The sequence below is a fragment of the Carassius auratus genome, linkage group LG28B, assembly GCF_003368295.1.
Source record: "Carassius auratus strain Wakin linkage group LG28B, ASM336829v1, whole genome shotgun sequence".
NCBI lineage: Eukaryota > Metazoa > Chordata > Actinopteri > Cypriniformes > Cyprinidae > Carassius > Carassius auratus.
Genome location: NC_039293.1, coordinates 1,642,415 through 1,654,750, shown reverse-complemented (window position 1 = coordinate 1,654,750; position 12,336 = coordinate 1,642,415). Strand labels below are relative to the sequence as shown.

Here is a 12,336-nt window from a genome sequence, read left to right as displayed (position 1 = left end):
TCCTCTGGGATGATGTAGTCACATTTACAAATTATCTTGAGTGATATTCAGCCGTTTCAATAAGAATCCATGCAATCTGCAATCTCCAAAACAGTGAACCTTTTCTTGAAAATTTGCTAAGGTTATTATATCTAAAGTAGGCGGTTGTTAAAAAGAACATTATTTTGTGTATTTGGTGTAATTAAATGTGTTTACGTGGTTTATGATAATAATAAAAAAAATAAAATAAAAAAAATCACACAATGTACATTATTGTTTCTCCACTGTTCCCCGCCTTCCTGAAACACATCAATTTTTACAAAGCTCATCGTTCTGAAAAGCGAGGTGTACACTGATTGGCAGTGCATTATAATTAGCTGAATAACTCAAGCATAAATACATAAATGTTACACCCCTTACCATACATAATACCATCTCCTGGGATCGCTGAGACAAAACCAATAAAAACAGAGGCATTTGTTGCATGCATTGGGGATATAATTATGGATTATAATGATTTATACTGTCTTTTTACGTGTTGCCTTGCATCGCGCAAGTAAACATAAAACCATGTCTGCATTTGTGATCAGAGAAGCAACAAACAACAAGTGCTAGTATACGCTGCTCAAAGCTCGTGTTTGAATCATCAGTGGCAAATTATTTAAATATGTAGATGTACTTACAGACTGTGAACATCCAGCATTGTAGTCTACTCCCAGGATCAGGAAACAGTCCTCAATAAATGCACTGCACACATCTGAAAATTTGGTTTGAACTGTTCTGGAACAGTGTTGTAAATACAACTTAACCACTGGTTTCTAATCATGTCCTCTTTTGGAAGGCCAAACAAAGTATTTTCACTTTTGCAACGAAACACACAGTGGTGGTGGTGGCAGCAACAATAAAGTTTTGCCTTCTTTCTTTGCGCGAACATTTGGGCAGTATTATGCAAATCTTCCATCTTGACCTAGACATCTGCGGGCGCGTTTAAACGAGGCATTTTAGGAGAGCGTGAATGAGTCTTAACTTTTATAAAGAATATTTCTTTAACAGACTTAAAGAGGCTTAAGAGACCAGCAAACCATCTACCATGTTTCCAAAACCAGAATGACCACCTCAAACTTGTACTTCAAACTTGTTTTTTTTTTTTCCAGCAGGCAGTGGAAATGAAATGTTCCTCTGTTCTGCCGAACTCTCTCTCTCTACTTTTTTTTCTCTCCGACGTTTTCCATACTATAATAGCCTCTCTCCTCTCAGCCTGTTTTTGGTTCTCAAAAATGTACCTCAGCCATGTCACATGGTCCCACAGACCACAATCAGTGATTGGCAGCTGGATCTTGATGGATTCAGTAAGTAGAAGCGATAAGTGGTCAAGCTCTGTAAGAGAGAAAGAACAGCTGAGCCAGAACCAGCCCCTTCAGGTTCAGAGAGAAATCAGCCTTTCCACCACATCTCTTCTATCTTTCTCTCTTTCCTCTTCATCACTGCATCATTCTGTCTCTTTGATAACCCTTTTTTCCTCCTCACAGATACAGAAGACTCCAACGCACTTGGAAATTTATTTGAAATGGCATACTAGCATGAATCTTGTTACAAAACATATACTGTTTTGGCCATTTTATTTATTTATTTGCAAATTAAAAGGTTTTACATTCACATATTTGTGCATTGTACATTAGGTCTAAAATATATACCTGAATACCTGAAACATTTGCATTCCTTTGCTTATGCAATGTACAATTTGGGCCAAAAATTGTTCACAATAGCAACTTTGTGGCAATTCTAAGAACTTCCGTTGTATTATGAATTGCAACCTGGCATATTTTGTAATGTGTGACAATTTAAATAGAACTTGCATACTTGAAACATTTGCGTTCACATACTTGTGCTTGCAAATTGTGACCATTGTATCACAAATTAAATAGACTTCAGTACTAAAAGCATTTGCATCCACATACCTAAGCATTTGACACATTTTGGGCCTGGAAATGTTCACTGTAACAGCCTTGTAGTAATGCTAAAAAGCTTTTCTATGTTTTTCAAAGTTTCACTATGAATTGCAGCCTGACACATTTCAAAATGCATGACAAATAGAACTTGCATATTAGAAGTATTTGCCTTCACATTCCTCTTCAGTGTACATTTTGGGCCTAAAAAAATGTTCACTATAATTCAACCTTGCGGCAATGCTAAGAACTTGCGTTGCATTATGAATTGCAACCAGACACATTTCTCAACACTTGACAAATGAAACAGAACTTGCATACTAGCATTTACAGCAACATACTTGCCTGTTTGGAACCTAAATATAGAAAGTCGAGTCCGGCATTATGGAATACATTATTCCACACAGTGTGCTCTGTTGCCCACATCTTTGGCGAATGAGCCAGGCCATGCAGGTATTTCAGGTGGAAATTTACATACTGTGCACTGTATACATACTGCACACTGCAAAACTAGTATGCGTGCTATGCCATTTCGAACATGCATCATGTTCTCTCTCTCACAGCAGCCCAAAGATGCAGAAGCGTGGATAGAGGAATGACAGAAAGATGGAGGGGAGAGGGGCGAAGGAGGGGGCGGAGTGTGTGTGACTGAGGGAAGTGTACGTGTGTCATGTGACAGGAAGAATGGAAGGGGTTTCATAAAACTTTGTGAAAGCAGTTGAGGCCATTCTCCCCTCTCATTACTCACTCGAGTCATCCTCTCTGTAAAGAGCCTACATCACACTGACAGAATGACATGATTTGAGAAAGGATAGCCTTTTATTTAATCTCAATTTTCTCTTTTTTCCTGCACCTGTTTTTTCTTTCATTATCTTCACTCTCTCTCTCTTTCGCTCTTTCTTTTGCTCTCTCTGTCTTTTCTCTCTTTTTTTCCGATGCTTGAATAGAAGTGGACCAAAAAGGTAAAGACCACAATGAACATAAAAACCACAGCTCGCCCCGCCCGCCCTCCTCCTCCTCCTTCTTCCTCCCCTTCCTCTTCCGTTTCCTTCCCTCATCCCCCTCTCCTAACCCAGCACCTTGTGTAGTGCTCATGTTTGATGTTTATATCCCTCCTGCTCTCTTTCTTTCTCTCTCTCACTTGTTTTCTCTCTTCCTTTTTCTGGCTTATAACCGAACCTCCTTCCAGAATTGGTTCTTGTTTCAGATAACACCGACACGCGCCACCATACGTAGGTTCCTGCATCCACGCACTAATCCCTGTGCCCAGAAGACCTCATGCATGCATATCAAATGCGCACACACACGCACGCACCCATCTCTCACTTGAGGAAAAACAGCAGATCTCCACCAGCTGTCCTGCTAAAAGTTCCAATTAAGTCTTATTTGAGAAATTAATAACCATCCTTTAATCTGATCACTTCTACCCCAAGGGAAACACGCTCGCCGACTAAATGCGGCACATGCACGCGTGCACGCTCTCTATTCTTTCTCTCTCACGCACACTCGCACGAGCCACTTTACGCCGAGCACTCCTCCGCTCTACTTTTCTGTTGGACAGGAAGTCATTTCTCCCACTAAACCCATATCCTCCGCCGACACGTGCACCCATCTGTGCAATTCCACCCTCTTTCATGAGCCATCATTTATTCATTTCTCTATTGTTTGCGATTAATTTTGTATCTGTCCTTTCAGATCCAAAGCGACTCCTCCATACTGTTTGAGACCTTTTTTTTTCTTTCAGACCCTTTTTTGTTTTTACATCTTCCTTCCTTCCTACCTTCCTTCCTTCAGGATAACCCCTGTGTTTTCTCTATACGTTATTTGTTATAAGAGTTACGATTTGTAGAGCTGGTAACTGCCCGACCCATTGCAAAATGCTCTCTCCCATTTCCAGGTGCTTCAGTGTCTCTCTTTACAAGCTTTACGTTTTCCCGCCACGTCACATTCTCTCTTTTTTCATCGGTTTCCTTTCCTCTCAGTTAAAATCCTTCCAAATTATCATGTGTTCATCAAAAGCAGCCACAGGTTACCTCAGATCCCTTTCCACACACTTCCTCTGGTCCCTCCTCTAATTTATCATCTGCCAGTGGCGTCATTCTTCTTTTTAATCCCTTCTGTTTTGTTTTCTGCTTTGGGAAGCTGCTCAGTGGCGTCTGTAGCAGTCGCTCCCTCCCCGTGGTGTGTCCGCATGTGTCCAAAGAGAGGGTACGGTGGCAGTTGGCATCTCTGTGAGATGGCTGCTTTGTTAGGCAGAGCTGGTTCCACTCAAAACGGCCTCGCTCCATGGTGCCAATCAGCTCCCAGCCTGATTCGGTTCTGCCAGCCAATCACAGAGATTTGGGGCTGCTGTACTTGATCCTCTTGCCAGTCTCTTGAGTATTCAGTTTCAAACTTTTGCGAGACTTGAACTGATCTTGAACCAGGAATAATTCAGCCTCATATCATCTACAGCTGGCTATATGCTTTGAACGATCTGTTCCAAACCCTAGTGAGCTGTCTCATTGATACTGTCTAAATAGGCAGCTATCTGCTGAGGCTAAGTGACAGATTTGAATTGTTCTCTACGTAGGCAGCTACTATAGTGAGAATGTGGTCATACTAGGCCTTAAAGATGCCATAAAATGGTTTAAAAAGTGCAATTTTCTTTCCAGTGTTGACACAAAACAAGAAGGCAGGGCAGGGCATACAAAGGGACACATCGCTTATATTAAATAGCCAGTAGCCTTGACATTACATTTACATTTATGCATTTAGCAGACGCTTTTATCCAAAGTGACTTACAGTGCATTCAAGCTTTAAACATTTTTTTCGCCAGTATGTATTTTTCCTGGAAATCGAACACAGTGCTAACACAATTCTATCCCACTGATCAATAGGAACATATACTTTTTAATGAACGTTTAGTTAAAATTCATGAAAAATACCAATATATCTAACAAATATAAAAAGAATTTGCTTAAAAAAATAATATGGGTCATTCTTTTGTAGTTGGGAAAATGAAAATGTTAGCAGAGCAAGGTAAAAAATAATAAAACTACTGGCCAAATCTCTATTGCTGATCCCTAAAAGACAAGTCTGATGGTGATTACTAGGGCCGCATTACACACACTCTCTATACATTAGAGCCATGAACATGATGCTTACTATTGTAAGTCAGTGGAATGATGGACAAAAATGACAATACAATGACACAGCACTGCCCATGTGGGCAATTTTAATCAGTTCTTTTGTATTTGGGTCGTTATACTTCTCACAGTTTTCTGCTCCTTCAGAACCAGATACAGATAAAATGTACATTCTCCCCTTTCAGTTTTTCGAGCATACATACACTTTCAGAGTATGCATTTTTTTTTGCGTCCTCTGTAGGACCAGCAACTGGTCAACGTCAGGCTTTAAGCGTCATGGCAGAGCATTGAAGACGATTAGTTGCTGCAACCCTTAACACTATTAAATCGAATCTTGAAGCTATCAAACATAGACTAAAGCTACAGGAGATTATGCTAAATTATTTCAGCCCCCGCAATGAATAAGGCCAACAGGGTGTAATGTCATGCTCTCTTAAATAATGTATAAATCGCAAATAATATTAAATTCAAAATGTTAAAATCTTCCCCACTTTCACATTACCATTCAACTTTGAAGTTTGTATTCTGTGTATTGAGCCAAGAGGTCAATTTCTGACGAAATATCTTCTATTGTTTAAACGATTTTTCGTTATACAAAGTGACTGATCGGAGGTTAAGAAACTTGAACTTTGGCTCACAGCAAACCTCCTTTGCATTTGATAGCATTCCTGCTCACCCACGCACGCATGGATAAGAATGGAAATGAACACAATGTCCAGTGTGGTCGTACATTAACACTCACTCACACAAACCATGAAAATATTGCTTGTAAAAATTCAGAATTCAATTCATTTTTACTATGCTAGTTACTCTAATCAACAACAAATACAGATATTGAAAACTTTATAGTTCCAACAAAATGCAACACTTATTGGTCAATTGTAATATTCTGCAGTCAAATATTTTGTATAATGATGCAAAACTGAATAATTGACTATTTCCCAATGCACCTGATTTGACTTATTGTAGCACTTCGTAGTCAATACTCAATGCGTAGTCCATTTATTGATGTCTTTGGTAAATAGACGTGTTACAAGCTGAATAATGAACAAAATAAACAAAATAAACCCTGACGTGATGATCAGGACCCTATCACAATTTACATTTCTCCCATAGAGCCCATCGCTATAGATTCTGACATAAACGCTTTGTAAAATGTCGTGTAGACAGGCAGCTCGCCTAGAGGTTGGAACAGAGCAAATCTGTCACTTCTTGCCCATACTCCTCTCACGAGTGTTTCCTGACTGCACCATTCAGAATCACATGTGTGTGTGTTTGTTCAGTTTGTTCTGTCTCTGTTTTTGTGGAAATGTCTCGTGGGAATGAGTACTAAACCTGTCGTGAGACCTGCACCTCGGAGTGAATCTTCCATTCCGCTGATACTGACATCAGTTTACACACCCTCGATGTCAGTCCTCCATTTTGTTTCCTCCCCATGGTGCTGTTGGCGAGTGTTGTGAGAGTTCTGCCCTACATTTCAGAGTGTTCTTACCTGCAATCATGCCACAGCGGACAGCCAGCCCCCCTCCCTTCCCCTCTTCCGCCGCTTTATCTGTCCTCTCGCTCTGCTGCTAATTATTTCCTCTATCCTCTATCTATTTCATTAACAGTTAACAATTATTTTCATTAACAACACTGTCTTGACCACCCACCCGCCCAGTCTTTGTTTATTACCACTCGTTGGTTTAAGGATCGATTAATTGTCTGATTATGGAATCCTGGGAAGTGCCTCGATGCTGTTGTGCTCAGGGTTTGTGTTTGTTTGAGACACACCACACACACACACATTTACACACTGTTTTTCACCTCTAGGCCAGTATTAAAGGGATAGTTCAGCTAAAAACAAAAAAAAAAAAAAAAAAAACTAAATTGTTTAGCAAAATGTCCAAGCTTATCTTCCCCAAATTATACTAACTACAGCTTTCCATTTTTCCCTTCTATTGTATGGAAAAAAAGCAGCTTGGACATTTTACTACTAATCTTCTTTTGTGATGCATAGAGAAACGTCGGACACATTTACATTTTTTTTATTTCAGCTTTATTTATATACTAATATAGCATTCATGTTTTGAATTAGCTTTTTTAATAAATATTTTTATAAAAATGTTAGTTGTTTTAATAATTTTGCTATGTGCTTTTGTCAGTTTTATTACTTTTTACATTTCTATTTAACTTAAACGTATTTAATTGTCAATCATTTATATACTGTTATAGTATTAATATTTTGAATTAGCTTTATTTTTTCAACTTTCATTTTAATTGTAGTCTGTTTTTTGTAATCATTTTTTTATATATATAATTATTTTTAGCTTTATTTTTATTTGAGTTTAGTACATCTAATATTGCAACCTAACCTTATTTGTTTATTTGTCAAGGCAGTTATTTATAAACTATTATACTAAGAATTTATATTTTAAATTTCTTTAATTTATATTTAATTTTAGTGTTTGTGTTTTGTTTTTTTTAATATTGAAAATTTTTCATGCAATGCACATTTTCTTTTGCTTTATTTCAGTTAACAAAATTTTATTTTTTTTTATCATTTCAGTTTTAGTTAAAGACAACAACACTGGCTTCGACATGAATGTGAATAAATGTTGACAGGGTTTTCATTTTTGGATGAACTATCCTTCTGAAACATGACAAAATATCAAGTATAATCCACATGCGCACACACTGTCACATGACCTGGGAAGCCGCTCGGCTGGGCTGGGCAGTAAGAGAGATTGGACACTGTGTGCATGTGTGTGTGTGTGTGTGTATGTGTATTGTTAAATCTAAAGAGCCGAAGCACTTGCAGGTCGTCACGAATTTCAATGAGGGTGTAATGTGATGTAATTCAGACAGAGATAGAGTGTTCTGGACAGACAGCGCGGCTAGGGAAGCAGGCTTAGGGGACAGACCATGATCGAGAGAAAGCACAGAAAATGAAAACATATCTGTACATTGTCATTGTCCTTTTCAGTATACATTCATGAAATGTACATTTGCTATGACAGCCACACTAACATAGCATAGTGAGTCCTAATGCAACTCAAGGTATTTTAAACTTATGCTAAGGCAAACATCCCCGGTTTTATAGCACATGCTTAGAGGTTAATGGGATAATTTACCCAAAAACTACAATTTTGTCATCATTTACTCACCCTTATGTTGCTCCAGACTTGTATGACTTTCTTATATTGTACATAAAAGAAGACTTTAAAAAAAAATGCTGGAAATCAAACAGTTGATGATGACACTGACTTCCATGATATTTCTTTCCCTACTATGAAAGTCCTTGGGGACAAACAACTGTTTTGCTCTTCAATATATATGTGTGTGTGTGTGTGTGTGTGTGTGTGTGTGTGTGTATGTGTGTGTGTGTGTGTGTGTGTGTGTGTGTGTTCAACACAAGAAAGAAAACTTGCACAGGTTTGAAATGACATGAGGGTGAGTAAATAATGGCAATTTTTTTTCCTTTTTTGGTGAACTATTTCTTTAAATCAGGTGAAAATGTCACATAGACAATATATTTTTAGGGACCATAAAAGCCTAACCCTTTACTGTCATCATTTACTCCCACTCATAGTTTTTCTAAACCCTTACCATTTTCTTTCTACTGCAGAACACAAAGGAATAAACTTGAAAAAGGGACCTCATCGACTTCCATTGTATGTGGAACACGGTGACATTTTTCAAAATATCCTAATTTATGTTCCACAGAAGAAAGCCATGAGGGGGAGTGAATGATGACAGAATATTAAGTAAATATATAATATTAAATATTTTAGTTGACTGAGCCAGTAGGAAACCACCCAGAATAACTTGGCAACCGTGTAGTAAAGTGCCACAAGCCTCTGCGAACACCCTAGCAATGGTTTGACGTATTTATGGGATAAAAAATACAGTCATAATGTAATAACCTTGCATTACGAGGATATCACAAGTGTCCTAATGATTCAGATTGCTAAATACACATAATATACCATATTTTATATAAATAAATAAATAAAAATGGTTAATGTTTTCTGTGAGGGTTAAGGGATGTCATTAGCTCTACGTCTATAGAAAGTCCTATAGAAGTAATAATAGGAGTAGCAACATTTGTGTGTCCTGGAAATTATGAGTGCTGAAATATAGTAAGGCTTTTTGTACAGCAAGCCTATGTATTTGTGGTTGACTTTGTAAACAGAACAGGTATGTGTTTTTGAAGGGTGTGAATATTACTGAGGTGAGTCTATCTGTGTGTTTGCGTGTATGTGTACATGGAATAAATATAGCACATGTTTCTGTCTTGCTGCTAACCTCTTACTGTCCAGGACACAATCTGGGAGCCCTTCTAGTCTTTATCAGATTAACTCAATCCTAATTCTCATTTCACAGGAATAACCTTTGACCCTTCGCCTTTTTTATCCCAATCTCTGCTTCCAAGCATACAGCAACACTTCCAACAATCTTTAACTGTCTTTCTCTCTTTCTTGCTTGCATTCAGATGTGCGAAACAGCAGTATTTTAAACCTACCTTTCTGTATACATCTCTCTCTCTCTCTCTCTCTCTCTCTCTCTCTCTCTCTCTCTTAAAAACACACTGACGCTCATTCACATGCTTAACACACTCGCTGACGTAAATAAGCACACAACGACCCATTCAGCTTTGAAGAGTATCCCCAGTGCCACACAGAGCTCTGCCCCCTGTTGGCAGCACTTTGTACCTGCCAGTAACAGGTGTAGGATTCAATTAAGCAGCATGTTCTCAGCAGTGAGGCCAGACAGTTAGACGCCACGGCGGGACGGCCTGGAGGAGCACTGACTCTCACATAAACGCGCACACACCTGACTACACGCAGTAGTGGATGGAGTACATTTTCCTCATTCATTTCTAGATTCTGCTTTGGCCGTTGTTGCTTTTCACTCAAATTTTCTTTAGTTTTAAATATTGTCTATAAAGATAGTGAATAATTATTTATGAGTTGAATAAATCATATATCAGAGGCTGGCCATCTTGCTCAGAGTGCTGCAGCGATTTCTGAGTAATGTGACAGAAGCATTCACTCAGATGTTTCTCCTTAGTTTCAGAAAGAACATTTGAGACGATTTGTGTGTAATGTACAATGCTTAGACTTTTCATGTTGAGGGCATATGTATGATTTTGGATCGCAGTCTTTTCTGTCTTTCCATATGAATTTTTACTGCTCACTTGTTTTTTTTTTTTTTATGCCTCAGGAGACTTAATTGAATTCCCTGATTTATATTGACTTGTCTTGAATGTTTCTACTAAAATTGGAAGCAGAGATATTGAGAAATATTGGAGAAATATTGGAGTTGATATTGAGTTTGTAACTGATTGCTATATATGATAATTCCAGACAGAGGAAAGTTTTATTTCTGAGAGGTCACTTTTCATAGCTCAGGAGATTATAGATAGTTTACCTAAAACTGAAACGTGGAGAGGGATAGTTACAAAAAATGTATGACTAACTTTCATATGTGTAACATTAAACAAGATAAATTGAGATTTGTTAGGTAGTATGAATGTATGTATGTATGTATTAATACAGAAGAAGTTAATGGTCACCAATATGTTTGGATATTCTGGATATCCTTCTAGATATCTTATTTTTGTTCCATAGAAGATAGAAAGTAATACAGGTTTGGAATGACATGAGGATGAATAAATGATGACAGAAGTTTCTGTTTTTGGATTTTAACTGTTATGGATCCATTTTCTTTAAGATGTTTACCCTAGAATTCCTTAGGAGAAACAAACAGACGTAAATGAGACAATTATTCATAAACCATATCAGTATAAAGCTAAGAAATAACTGTGGATAACTTTGAGCTATTAGATGAGAAATGTTTGAATTGTTTTTGACTATGTGAGATTTCTGAGGTCTTTTGTTCAAGTGAAAAGTTGAAAAAACTCTGAACAGATGTTTCTATTTTTTTCTAATTACTTTCTAGGAGATGCAAGTGAGACAAAAGACATGGGAGATGTGTTCCTGAGGGTAGTTAAACAAAACAGTAATAGCAATTATGAAACAAGTGTAATTTGAATGAAATTTCTGTGTGAAGGTAAATATTTGAGTGATAAAAAGCTCATTAGCAATTTTAATGGAAGCCAAGCCCAATTTATTTTGTGTTTAATGGAGGTGGAGGTGCTAATTCATTTATTACTCAGGGTTTAAAAACAGCAGGGAGTTGGTTTCAGTCCTGGGTAAGTGTGACTTACCAGGACATTGTTTTTGCAGTGAACACCTTGAGATATCAGGGTGAGAGTGGTTTAGTGACCTCAGCCTGGTGTGGATTGACAAGGATAATTGCACACTATATGTTGGCCATTTTTCCAATAGTTTGGTATACTGTGTTACAAAAATTCTTGGTTTAGAAAGGGAACAAGTTAGAGCCCAGTACACAGTAGGGAACTGAGCTGCAAGAGAGCACAGGTCAGGTTTAATGAATTCTCCCAGGTCACACTGTGTGTGTGGGAGTGTGTTTCTGTGGAATAAAAAGTCCCACACATATACTTATTCCTATCTCGGGCCTCTGTAATTATCATATTCACTATAATAAATCCTTCTTTATATCCCTAATAGCATCAGCAAATTGGGAGCTCTAGACTACATGGACTTTGAGAGACAGAGCCATAGTCTTTATCTTAAATTAGGGCAGCAGTTGCTTGAGCATTGACATCAAAGCAGCTGGTGTTGCCTTTGTGTGTGTTTGTGGGCATTTGCTTATATCGCCCTCCATGCACTTGATCAGACACTGTGTGTGTACGTGGGTCTGTTTGGGGAAAGCGTGTGCTCGTGTGTGTCTGGTGGTGTGTTGCCTTTGTCCCAATTTCTTTTGAAACTCAGGGTGCTTGTTCTTTGTTTTATGGGTCACCCATATAGAACAGGTCAATACCGTGTGTTGCTGTTCCCCTCAGGAAGGCACTGCCTCCCTGTTCTTATATGAGTCTATTAATATTCTTTAGTTCAGAGATGGTGTTTGTCATCGCATGATGGGAGATTTATTTATTCATCTTTGTCATTTGTTTTCAGTGACAAATGGTATAAGTAGTCTAAATAAGTATGTGAGAGGATTGTCTCTATACTTGTTGAGAAATTTGTCTGACTGAGTCTCTCATAACCAAACCTGTAGAGAAACGGTGGAATTTAGAATTGTTTTGTTGCTCTAAGCAAGCTGGTTTATGCTGATTAGTGCTAGTGTTAAAATAAGTATAGTCATTCTGTTTAACAGTAGAACTCTGCTTTAATGCTAGATAACCATAATGATCTTGATTGATCAAGTGGTTGAGT

General features: G+C 38.0%; 1 pseudogene; it reads left to right on the top strand.

The window, feature by feature from the left end:
- The window catches only part of LOC113067696 (adhesion G protein-coupled receptor L1-like), a 163,012-nt pseudogene that overhangs the window by 111,733 nt on the left and 38,943 nt on the right, over positions 1-12,336 (top strand).